The 13,576-nt window shown below is 38.0% G+C and overlaps 1 pseudogene; it reads right to left on the bottom strand.

The window, feature by feature from the left end:
* Window positions 1–791: 791 nt before the first annotated feature.
* On the bottom strand, window positions 792–1,711 carry LOC101615589 (annotated as a pseudogene).
* Between the last annotated feature and the right edge of the window lie 11,865 nt (window positions 1,712–13,576).

Raw genomic sequence — 13,576 nt, 5'->3', positions numbered from 1 at the left:
GGCTTTCATTGGGAGGTGGGGGAGAGTTAGCAAAGGGAAGAGAAAGAGACCAATAGACAAAATGGTAACTTAAGCACTTCAACATACAATGGTTTTCTGACAGTCAAGCCATAGCCAATACCATGTTCTATCTTATGTAGCTTTCTGTTATCCCCTTCTCTTTTGCTTTTTTAAAATAAAATCTCTCCCCAAACCATCATCATTTTTTTTGTTTATTTTTATTTGTTTATTTGAGAGTGACAGACAGACAGAGAAAGAGAGAGAGAGAGGGTGCACCAGGGCTTCCAGCCACTGCAAACGAACTCCAGACATGTGTGGCCCCTTGTGCATCTGGCTAAAGTGGGTCCTGGGGAACCAAGTCTTGAACCGGGGTCCTTAGGCTTCACAGGCCAGCACTTAACCATTAAGCCATCTCTCCAGCCCCCATCATCATTATTTTTTTGATGTTTTATTAGTTTATATTGTTTAAATATAAACTATCCCACTATAATGCAGGTGAGATTCCAGTGGGGTATCTGAAAGTACTTTGTAACAGTTTGGGACTGTTAAATGACTCTAACCATTTCATAAGAGACAGTGGCTAACCACTCTCCCACAAAAAAAATCTCTTTCCTTAACTTTCAAGTTCTGCAGGAATTACCCAGATCCTCCTCTTTCAGTTCCTCTAGGATCTTCAAGTCAGTTCAGCATCTCCACCTGCCTGCTGACCATTTCTAGCTATGGATGCTGGCCAGCACTCCACCTCAGCAATTCGATGAGCAAGCAGTGGCTGTGTTTACCCATCATTATTATTAATCTTCCCCAGACTGGGCTTCATCTTCAGACTCTTCATCTCCAGACTTCTCGGGTAGGGGGCTTGCAGATGCCTTCTTTTCTGGAGGGCTCTCTGACTCATCTTCTTCTTATTTGGGAGAGTCTTTTCCTTTGACACGTTCAAAGCTGTGGGGCAGCTCACCTTTCCTTTGCTTTTACTGGACTTGGAGTCACTGTAGCCTTCAGTCTGGGTTTTGAGATTTTTCTTTTCTTTTCTCTCAGGTTTGGACTTCTTTACCATCTTTTTATTTATTTATTTTTTTGAACTTCCATAGTCTCTGCCATCATTATTTTCCATTAGGAAATCCTCATCACTGCCTGAATCATTTTCCTGGAATGGTGCCTGGTCTTCTTCCTCTGGTTCTTCCTCACTGCCCCCATCCTCCAAGAGGATCTCCCTCCCTTTAGATGCTGCTTTAGATGCTGCCTGCCATTGCTGGTGCACAGTTCTGTGATCATCTGTTTCATCTTCACTGTCTTCTGCTGAGTAAGAATCATCCCTCCTGGTCTTCACATCTTTTTCTTCTGAGTCTTCACCATCTTCTTGTGAATTCTTTCCAGAACGCCTCTTATGTTTATCTTCTGGAGGAGATGATTGAATTTTCATAGCGGGAGGGCCCGAATCTCTTTGATAATCTTCGTCTGTATCATCAGATTCCTGAAACTGTGAATAATCAATGACCTTCCTATTTCTGACAGGCCAAACATGCTCGGTGTGGGAACAGGACCATGTGGAGAAGCCAAGGACCTGGACAACCCCCACCCCACCCCACACGCTTAGTGTCCCACCCCCCCAACTTCTGACGGTGGGGCCACTGCGGCTGGATCCCCAATCCCCGGAGCTGCTGGCCTTCTCAAAGTCACAGCTCCTGGGTTCGGTCCCCCCACTTCCTCCCATTTCATTTTCTTACAGCAAATACGGAAAAGAAAAAAAAATTGCCTTTCAAAATCCATGCTTTTTGTATCATCTGAAAATTATAGGTAGCTGGTGTATACTTTTCCATGGTTTTCTTTAGTTTTGTAGTTTAATTTTTATATGATACATATTATACCTTTAATGTTAATTTTTACTATGATGTGCTATCAGGATCCAAGTTTACTATACTTCGACACCACTACACCAAATATTAAATTGTTCTACAATCATTTTTGTTGAGTATAAGTTTGTTAATATAGCAAATTATCAAGAAAGCATAACAGAAAAATCAATTGTTTGTGGATGCAGTTTTGAATTTCTTATTTTGTTCAAATTATTGGTATAACCATGTTAAAAATCCCTTGATTGTTATAGTATAATTGTTTGCTTTAGCCTGAAATAATTTCTACAATGTTATTATTCCTTTAACACTGTTTAGGCTATATTAAATTGCTTGCAGTTCCATGTAAACACAAAAATTAAATTTTATTGCCTTAAGTCCAGTGAAACCTTGAGCTTTTGCTATATTTACATATCAAATTGAATAGTAATTATGTTTTAATATTTTACCATCCAAATTGCACATGGTACACCTTTCCAATTATTTAGGTAGTCCTTCCTATTATAATATCTGGATGGTTAAATTATACAAGTCTTGTTAAATTTACCCCAAATATGTTTTTTAACATTAATGTCCACATTATAGTTTCAATTGATTTAGGCTTTATATTTAGGTCCATTTTGTACAGTGTGAGGTACCTCTGTGTTCATCTGTCTGCCATTTCTGAGATTTCTATCTTGTTGTACCTATTTATTTTTTTCACCAGCAATACACAGTCACGATTGCTTTATGCTACAGTTAAGTCATGAATTTGAAACACTACAGGAGCTAGACACTTTCCTTGACTAGGCATAAAGATAGGTAAAAGGGGCCCTTGGTAATTGACTATATATATTCTAACTCGAGATGGTTAAGAAGGTGACCCACTTCTGCCTTCTTCTTCCTGGCATGGGTGTATTTTTCCTCAAGCAGGTTGGCCTGGTAGAGTTTCTGAGATTTGCACAGTCTTAGATGCATCATAGATCAATGAGCACCTTAACCTTCATGTGCGTTTGCCAGTCATGGGCTCTGGATAGGCAGGCTTCCCCCATTCATAAAAAAAACTTCAGTTCCTGGAACTGTGGATTTTCTAGCTCTGGAGTTGCCTCCTCCCAGAGGAATTTGCTTTCTTCTCCCTTGCACTGAAATAAATTTTATTCTTTTAAACATTTTCATGTCTTAATTCTTTAATAGCAGAGAAAACAACCCCAATACCAGACAGTATCAAAATAAAGAAGCACATGCTTTTTATATTACTTAGAATATTTTATTTTTGTGACTTTTCATGCAAATTGTTATAACCTTGTCAATATATATTTTTATTAAGAAATACTTTGGGGCTGAAGAGATGGCTTAGCGGTTAAGTGCTTGCCTGTGAAGCCTGAGGACCCTGGTTCAAGGCTCAATCCCCAGGTCCCACATTAGCCAGATGCACAAAGGGGCACACGCATCTGGAGTTCGTTTGCAGTGGCTGGAAGCCCTAGTGCGTCCTCTCTCTCTCTCTCTGTTTCTCTGTCTGTCTGTCGCTCTCAAATAAATAAATAAATAATTTTAAAAAAGAAATACTTTGAATGAATATATCACGAGTTGGTACTATCTTTTTCCTCCTCCCTGACCCATAGGGGTAAGGACTCACTATAGCTCAGACTGACCTGGAATTCACTATGTAGTCTCAGGGTGGCCTCAAACTCATGGCAGTCCACCTACTTCTGCCTCCTAAATGCTGGGATTAAAGGTGTGTGCCACCATGCCCCACATCCTACCCATTCTTCCGCAAAATTCTCTGAACCTTGGTGGGTGTGATTTAAGTCTACTTCAATGATGAGCTCTTAGAAGCCTTTGGATCTCTGCATTGGTAAGTGTTGAGTATCCTCAGCATCTGTCTCGTTCACCCTGGCACTGATTATCAGGCTCCCCATGGAAGCAGCACTCTTGCTCATCTCCCCACTTACTCTAGGCCATGACTGAGATATGAGGGGTAGTTTATCTCCTCAGGTCTCACTACCTACTGATAAAGAAAAAGAAAGATTCGCCAACATAGATTAAAGTCAGCATAGGTTAAATTGGCTAGGTGTTATTCATTTAGAGGGATTTTGATAGATGTAGCCCCTCTTTTAGCCAAAGAATATGGGAGCTTGACACTAGAGAGCATAATCTTTGTCTCCATAGCTTTCAGACCTAGTTCTAGATATGGATTCCTTTCCACCGAGAAAGTCTCTTAGCCAATTGGAAAGCTACTGGTTATCCACCAAGACTGTGTGCTACCATCACACTGGTGTGTACTTCTTGTCAGCGTGGATGCTTCTGACTACCTTAGACTACCTTAGACTCTTTTTTCACTCATACCATTGTTGGTCACTTATCTCCAGCAGCTTATATAGTGCTTTCCAGCACTAGATAGACTAGCTGCCTGAGGACTGGCTCTCTTCTGGATTTCAGCCAGATCTCTCCATGTTCTGTGTTAGCAGCATATGGTGTTTTCAGCAATAGGGTCTTAAATCTTACCTCAGGTGGGGAATCAAGTGCTTTGATAGAAAGTTGTCTTGTTTTGGAGACATCATAAGTCTCTCTGATCAACAGCTCAATGTGAATAGCACTGATTTCTGGTTACAGATCAGAACCAAAGATTTTTAAGGTTAGGCTTCTTTCCACTGTCTTCAGGGCCCTTCATTTCAGTCACTCCTCCTATGTTGCTGTTGGGGGCTATACTTTTTTAATCTACCTTCAAGGAGAAAGGTTTCTATGGTACCAGCTCATTTTGGGTTTAGTTTTGTATTTATTTCCCCCATGCTGCCTTTCACTTTCCCCCATTCCCTTCCTTCCCTATTGTCTGAGCCTCAAGTTGCCTATCCAGTATGCCAGTAACTCCAAGTGATCCAGGTTAGAAACCACAGACAAGGGAGAACATGCAGCATTTGATTTCTGTGATCATGTGTGTTCTCTGTGCACGATCTGTTTTAAGTCCTTCCATTTTCCTACTATTGTATCATTTTCTTTTTCTTACAGCTGAGTAGAATTCCGTTGTGTATATATAACAACTTTTTTATCCATTTCGTGTAATGACAGGCACTTGGGTTAATTCCAATTCTTAGCTATAATGAATTGAACAGCTATAAACATGGTTGAGCAAATGTCTCTATAGTGAGGCATGGAGCATTAGGGTAAGTGCCCAGTAAGGGAGTAGCAGGATCTGTTGGTAGTTCTATACTCGTCTTTTTCAGGACTCTCCACATAGACTTCCATAGTGGTTGTACAAGGTTCTATTCCCACCAACAATGAATGAACGTTCTTGTTTCCCCACATCCTCATCAACATTTGTTGATGTTTGATTTTTTTTTTTTTTCAGTGATTACCATTCTTACTTGAGTCAGGTAGAATCTCATAGATGTTTTAATTTGCAATTTCCTGATGGTTCAGGATGTTGAACATTTTCTTAAGTGGATGTTAGCCATTTGTATGTCTTCCTCTGAGGACTCCCTATTTAGTTCTCTGCCTCAATTTTTAGTGGCTTATTTGATTTTCTTATTATTGTTTAGGTTTTTTTTTTTTGAGTTCTTTGTAGATTCTAAATATTAAACCTCTATCATTGGTATAGCTGGCAAAAAATTTCCTCCCATTTGGTGTTAATCTATTGGCTCTGCTTATTGTATGTTTTATATTTTATTATTTATTTGAGAGAGAAAAAGACACAGGGGGAAAGAGAGAAAGAGGGAGAGAGAGAGAGAGAGAGAGAGAGAGAGAGAGAGAGAGAGAATCGATGCACTAGGGCCTTCAGCCACTGCAAATGAACTCCAGATGCATGTGCCACCTTGTGCATCTGGCTTAGGTGGGTCCTGAGGAATTGAACAGAGGTCCTTTGGCTTTGCAAGCAAATGCCTTAACCACTAAGCAACCTCTCCACCCCCCTATCATATGTGTTCTATACCAAAGCTTTTTAGCTTCATGAGATCCTATTGGTTGAGAGATTGTTTAATTTCCTCGGCTACTGTGGTATTGCTCAGGAAGTCCTTCCCCATTCCTATATCATTCTTTCTTCCAGTAGTTGAAGAGTTTTAGATCTTATATTAGTGTCTTTAATCCATTTGGAATTGATTTTTGTGTATGGTGGGATGAGTGAGTGTAGTTTCATTTTTGTACATGTGGTTATTCAATTTGTCCAGAACCATTTGTTGAAGATACTGTCTTTTCTCCAGTCTATGTTCCTGGCATCTTTGCCAAAGATCAAATAGTTGTAGCTACTTGACCTAAGGCCTGGATTTTCAATTCTATCCCATTGGTCTATATTTATGTTTTCATGACAGTACTCTTTTTGTTATTATGGCTTTTTAAAATAGCCTTAGATGAGGTATGGTGATAAACCTAAAGGTGTTTCTTTTGCTGAAGATATGTTTGGATATTTGAGGCCTGCTGCCAATTTTAATTTTTAAAATATTATTTATTTATTTATTTGAGAGAGAGGGAGAGAGAGAGAATGGGCATGCCAGGGCCTCCAGCCACTTCAAACAAACTTCAGATGCATATGTCCATCTAGCTTACATGGATCCTGGGGAATCAAATCTGGGTCCTCTGGCTTTGCAGGCAAGTGCCTTAACCACTATACCATCCCTCCAGCCCCCATATGAATTGTTTTATCATTTTTTCTATCACTATTAAGAATGAGGCTGCATTTTTCTTTTATTGGTATTGAATTAAATTTTTATATTGCTTTTAATTGAAGTGCTATTTCACAATATTAATTCTACCTATTATCAAGGAGCATGGTAGGTTTTTCCATCTGCTCAATTCCTCCTAAATTTTTCTTTGCTGTTTTTATTGTTTTCATTATATAGGTCTTTTACATCCCTGGTTAGTGTTATTTGGAGGTATTTACTTTATGTGGCTATTGAAAGTGAGACAGCCTTGCTGACTTCTTTCTCTGCATATAGATAGGCTACTGATTTTTGTGTGTTGATTTTGTATCCTGCCTATTTGCTGAAGGAATGAGTCACCTTAGAAGTTTTGGTTCACTTACATATATAATCATGTCATCTGCAAATAGGGTTAATTTGACTTCTTCCTTTCCAATTTGTATCCATTTTATTTCTCCTGTACTAGTGTTTAGGCTAGATAATAATATAGGAACACCTGTTTGATTGTTACTTCAATTTGCCCAGAATATCATTTTCCAACCTTTCACCCTGAGGAGGTGTCTGTCTTTGGTGGTGACATGGGTTTCTTGAAGACAACAGATAGAAATGACTATTTTTCAGATCCACCCTATTAATTTGTGTCTTTTGATGCGTAAGTTAAGATTGTTAATATTGAACTGGGGAGTTCAATTTAATCCCAGACATGATGTGATGCTTTATGGTTTTGGTGCTTTCTTGCATTTGTACCTTTTTGACCCTGCTCTATTTTGGTTATTGTGATCGTCTTCTTGGCTCTTAAAATTGATTGTTTGACTCTTCTGTGTGGAATATCCCCTGAAGAATTCACTGTAGGTTTGGCTTTGTGTTCATATAATCAGAGTTGACTTTTGTTCATGAAAAGTTTTCTTTTAATCATCTGTTATTAGGGATACTTTTGCTGGGTACAGTAGTTTGGGTTGGAAGCCATAATTTTCTTAGACTTTGAAGTGCTCCATTCCAGGATCTTCAGGATTTCAGGGTTTCCATTGTGAAATCTGAGGTAATTCTGATGGGATTACCTTTGTGTGTAGCGACTTGTTTCTCTCTTGCTGCTTTTTGCACTCTCGCTTTGTGTTCTTTGTTAAGAGTTTTAACTATGGTGTGCCTTGGAGTGTTTCTTCTTTGGTCCTGTTTGGTGCTCTGTGGGCTTCTTATATATGGATATGCCTCTCTTTTGAGAGATTGGGAAACTTTTCTTCTCTAATTTTGTTGACTATGTTCTCTATGTTTCTGCCATGGTTTCTTCCCCTTCTGGTATACCTATGATCCAGATGTTAGTCATATTTGGGCAACCCACATTTCCCTTGTGTTCTGTTTGCATGATTTTTTTAACTTAGCAAACTTTGTGGATTCACAGTCAATTTCTTCTCTCCTGTCTTCCAGCTCCAAGGTTCTGTCTTCCACATGTATTTCTCTGTTAATGAGGCCTTCTGGAGAGGGTTTTAAAAGCTGTATTTGATTTTTATTTTCTGTTGTGTTATTTTGCATCATATCCATCTCATTTTGTGAAGTATGATTTCAGTTAGAGGTCTGGTTTTCTTTTTTTTTTTTTAATTTTTATTAACATTTTCCATGATTATAAAATATATCCCATGGTAATTCCCTCCCTCCCCACCCCCACACTTTCCCATTTGAAATTCCATTCTCCATCATATTACCTCCCCATTACAATCATTGTAATTACATATATACAATATCAACCTATTAAGTATCCTCCTCCCTTCCTTTCTCCACCCTTTATGTCTCCTTTTCAACTTACTGGCCTCTGCTACTAAGTATTCTCATTCTCACGCAGAAGCCCAGTCATCTGTAGCTAGGATCCACATATGAGAGAGAACATGTGGCGCTTGGCTTTCTGGGCCTGGGTTACTTGACTTAGTATAATACTTTCCAGGTCCATCCATTTTTCTGCAAATTTCATAACTTCATTTTTCTTTACCGCTGAGTAGAACTCCATTGTATAAATGTACCACATCTTCATTATCCACTCATCTGTTGAGGGACATCTAGGCTGGTTCCATTTCCCAGCTATTATAAATTGAGCAGCAATAAACATGGTTGAGCATGTACTTCTAAGGAAATGAGATGAGTCCTTTGGATATATGCCTAGGAGCGCTATAGCTGGGTCATATGGTAGATCAATCTCTAGCTGCTTTAGGAACCTCCACACTGTTTTCCACAATGGCTGGACCAGATTGCATTCCCACCAGCAGTGCAGAAGGGTTCCTTTTTTTCCACATCCCTGCCAACATTTATGATCATTTGTTTTCATGATGGTGGCCAATCTGACAGGAGTGAGATGGAATCTCAATGTAGTTTTAATCTGCATTTCCCTGATGACTAGTGACGTAGAACATTTTTTTAGATGCTTATATGCCATTCGTATTTCTTCCTTTGAGAACTCTCTATTTAGCTCCATAGCCCATTTTTTGATTGGCTTGTTTGATTCCTTATTATTTAACTTTTTGAGTTCTTTGTATATCCTAGATATTAATCCTCTATCAGATATATAGCTGGCGAAGATTTTTTCCCATTCTGTAGGTTGCCTCTTTGCTTTTTTCACTGTGTCCTTTGCGGTGCAAAATCTTTGTAATTTCATTAGGTCCCAGTGGTTAATCTGTGGTTTTATTGCCTGAGCAATTGGGGTTGTATTCAGAAAGTCTTTGCCAAGACCAATATGTTGAAGGGTTTCCCCTACTTTTTCCTCTAGCAGTTTCAAAGTTTCCGGTCTGATGTTAAGGTCTTTAATCCATTTGGACTTAATTCTTGTGCATGGCGAGAGAGAAGAATCTATTTTCATCCTTCTGCAGATATTTATCCAGTTTTCAAAACACCATTTGCTGAAGAGGCTGTCTCTTCTCCAATGAGTATTTTTGGCATTTTTATTGAATATCAGGTGGCTATAGCTACTTGGGCTTACATCTGGGTCCTCTATTCTGTTCCACTGATCTACATGTCTGTTTTTGTGCCAGTACCATGCTGTTTTTGTTACTATGGCTCTGTAGTATGGGTTAAAATCAGGTATGGTGATACCACCAGCCTCTTTTTTGTTGCTCAGTATTATTTTAGATATTCGAGGTTTTTTGCGATTCCAAATGAATTTTTGGATTGTTTTTTCTATTTCCATGAAGAAAGCCTTTGGAATTTTGATAGGGATTGCATTAAATGTGTAGATTGCTTTAGGTAAGATTGCCATTTTCACGATATTGATTCTTCCAATCCAGGAACAAGGGATGTTTCTCCACTTTCTAGTGTCTTCTGCAATTTCTCGCTTGAGTGTTTTAAAGTTCTCATTGTATAGATTCTTTACTTCCTTGGTTAGGTTTATTCCAAGGTATTTTATTTTTTTTGATGCAATTGTGAATGGGAGTGATTCTCTGATTTCATCCTCTGTGTGTTTGTTGTTAGCATATATGAAGGCTACTGATTTCTGTGTATTTATTTTGTATCCTGCTACATTGCTGTAGGTTTTGATCAGCTCTAACAGCTTGCTAGTAGACTCTTTAGGGTCCTTTATGTATAGAATCATGTCATCTGCAAATAATGATAACTTGATTTCTTCCTTTCCAATTTGTATCCCTTTTATGTGTGTCTCTTGCCTTATTGCTATGGCTAAGACTTCCAAAACTATATTAAATAGAAGTGGGGACAGTGGACACCCTTGTCTTGTTCCTGATTTTAGTGGAAAAGCTTCCAGTTTTTCCCCATTTAGTAATATGTTGGCTGTAGGCTTGTCATAAATAGCCTTTATTATATTGAGATATGTTCCTTCTATTCCCAGTCTCTGTAGGACTTTTATCATGAAGGGATGTTGGATTTTGTCAAATGCTTTCTCTGCATCTAATGAGATGATCATGTGATTTTTGTCCTTCAACCCGTTTATGTAACGTATTACATTTATAGATTTGCGTATGTTGAACCATCCCTGCATCTCTGGGATAAAGCCTACTTGGTCAGGGTGAATGATCTTTTTGATATACTCTTGTATTCTGTTTGCCAATATTTTGTTGAGAATTTTTGCATCTATGTTCATGAGGGAGATTGGTCTGTAATTTTCTTTTTTTTGTTCTATCTTTGCCTGGTTTTGGTATCAGGGTGATGCTGGCCTCATAGAAGGAGTTTGGTAGAATTCCTTCTTTTTCTATTTCCTGGAAAAGCTTAAGAAGCAATGGTGTTAGCTCTTCCTTAAAAGTCTGGTAAAATTCAGCAGTGAATCCATCTGGGCCTGGGCTTTTTTTAGTTGGGAGATTATTGATAACTGCTCGGATCTCCATGTTTGTTATAGGTCTATTTAAGTGATTAATCTCATTTTGATTTAATTTAGGTAGGTCATATAGATCAAGGAAATCATCCATTTCTTTCAGATTTTCATACTTTGTGGAGTATATGCTTTTATAGTATGTCCCTATGATTTTTTGAATTTCTCTGGAATCTGTTGTGATGTTACCTTGTTCATCTCTGATTTTATTAATTTGTGTCTCTTCTCTCTTTCTTTTGGTCAGATTTGCTAAGGGTTTATCAATCTTGTTTATCCTTTCAAAGAACCAACTCTTTGTTTCATTAATTCTTTGGATTGTTCTTTTTGTTTCTATTTCATTAATTTCTGCCCTAATCTTTATTATTTCTTCCCGTCTACTACTTTTTGGTTTGCCTTGTTCTTCTTTTTCCAAGGCTTTAAGGCGAAGCATTAGGTCGTTTACTTGCGACCTTTCTAATTTCTTAATATAGGCACTTAAGGCTATAAATTTACCTCTTAGAACTGCCTTCATTGTGTCCCAGAGATTTTGGTATGTTGTGTTCTCATTATCATTTGACTCTATAAATTTTTTGATTTCCTTTTTGATTTCTTCATTGACCCACTCATCATTTAGTAGTGTATTGTTTAGTTTCCATGATTTTGTGTATGCTCTATAGCCTTTCTTGCTACTGATTTGTAGTTTAATTCCATTGTGGTCAGATAGAATGCAAGGAATTATTTCAATTTTCCTGAATTTGTTAAGATTTGCTTTGTGTCCTAATATATGGTCTATTTTAGAGAATGTTCCATGTGCTGCTGAAAAGAATGTATATTCTGCAGCCTTTGGATGAAATGTCCTGTATATATCTGTTAGGTCCATTCCTTCTATGACCTCATTTAGTCCAGATGCCTCTCTGTTTATTCTTTCCCTGGATGACCTGTCAATTGATGAGAGTGGGGTGTTAAAGTCACCCACCACCACTGTGTTTGGTGTTATCTGTGATCTTAGTTCTAATAGTGTTTGTTTGACGAATTTGGGAGCCCCCATGTTAGGTGCATATATGTTTAGGATTGTAATGTCCTCCTGTTGGAGTGTGCCCTTAATCAATATAAAGTGACCTTCCTTATCTTTCTTGACTAACGTCGGACTAAAGTCTACCCTGTCTGATATTAGGATAGCAACCCCTGCTTGTTTTCTAGGCCCATTTGCTTGAAACACCGTCTTCCAACCTTTCACCCTAAGATAATGTCTATCCTTTGTAGAAAGGTGAGTTTCTTGGAGACAACAAATTGTAGGATCCTGCTTTTTAACCCAGTCTGCAAATCTATGTCTTTTCGTTGGGGCATTGAGACCATTGATATTAAGAGATATTATTGAAAGGTGTGTATTTATGTTTGCCATTTGTGTGTGTGTGTGTGTGTGTTACTGGTTCTACCTGTGCTCTCTTCTGTTAACTGGTATTTGAGTATAGCTTGTTTTTTCTAGGTTCCTTATATGTGTGCTTTTCCTTTTGTTCAGCATGGAGGATTCTATCAAGTATTTTCTGTAGAGCTGGTTTTGTCTTCAAATACTCCTTTAACCTGCTTTTGTCATGGAATGTCTTTATTTCTCCATCTATTTGAATGGATAACTTTGCAGGATAAAGTAACCTTGGTTGACAGTTGTTATCTTTCAGAACTTGGAATATATCGCTCCAAGCCCTTCTGGCTTTAAAAGTTTGTGTTGAATAATCTGCTGTAATCCTGATGGGCTTGCTTTTGTAGGTAACTTGATTTTTCTCTCTAACTGCTTTCAATATTTTTTCTTTGGTTTGTGTGTTTGGAAGTTTGATTATAATATGGCGAGGAGAGGTTCTTTCTGGGTTTTGTCTGGCTGGGGTTCTAAAGGCTTCCTATATTTGTATTGGTACCTCTTTCCCAATTTGGGGGAAATTTTCCTCTATGATTTTGTTGAAGATGCCTACTATGCCTCTGGAGTGGAGTTCTTCTCCTTCTACTATGCCCTGAATTCTTATATTGGATCTTTTCATAGTGTCCCGAATATCTTGAAATTCCCACTCATACTTTTCTATAAGTTTGTCTTTCTCTTTGTTGGACTGCATTAGGTCTGCCACCTGATCTTCTAGCTTAGATATTCTGTCCTCTCCCTCATCCATCCTACTGGTGAGATTTTCTACAGAGTTTTTAATTTCATTAACTGTGTTCTTCATTGCTAGTAATTCTGACTGGTTTTTCTTTATTATTTCTATTTCCCTATTTATGTCTTGTATTGCCTTCTTTATTTCATTAAATTGGTGTCCTGCCTCTTCTTTGATTCCTTTGATTTCCTCTTTGATTTCCTCTTTGATTTCTTCTTTGATTGTTTTCATGTGTTCTTTGACCTCTTTGAACATATTTATAGTTATTCTTTTGAACTCTTTCTCAGGCATTTCCTCTAACTCTTTCTCACTGGAGGACATTTCTGATGCATTAATACTTTTAGGTGGATTTATATCATCTTGCTTTTTAGTGTTTCTTGTGTTATAATGTATATATTTTTGCATCTTGGATTAAGTTAATGCTTGGATTTTCTAGCTAGCTGTGTATTCTTAGCTGTATCAATTGATTTGATGTAATATATTTTCAGGGTAGGACCTTAAGGTATTAGGTGTGGCTCTTAAGACTCTCAGAGTATCTACAAAGATGTTCTTAGGGGTTGAGTTTCCCTGGTATAGGAGTATTCAAGCAGGCTGAGTGGAATAAAATACAGGTAGATTCTAAAATTTAACTGAACACTGTACACATTCAATCAAAAACAGCCCCGAGTATGTATGCAAGAGTAGTTATTATAATGACCAGATCCT

Source organism: Jaculus jaculus, chromosome 14, assembly GCF_020740685.1.
Source record: "Jaculus jaculus isolate mJacJac1 chromosome 14, mJacJac1.mat.Y.cur, whole genome shotgun sequence".
Classification (NCBI taxonomy): Eukaryota; Metazoa; Chordata; class Mammalia; order Rodentia; family Dipodidae; genus Jaculus; species Jaculus jaculus.
Note: the sequence above shows the minus strand (reverse complement) of the source record. Positions and strands in the feature narration are given on the sequence as shown.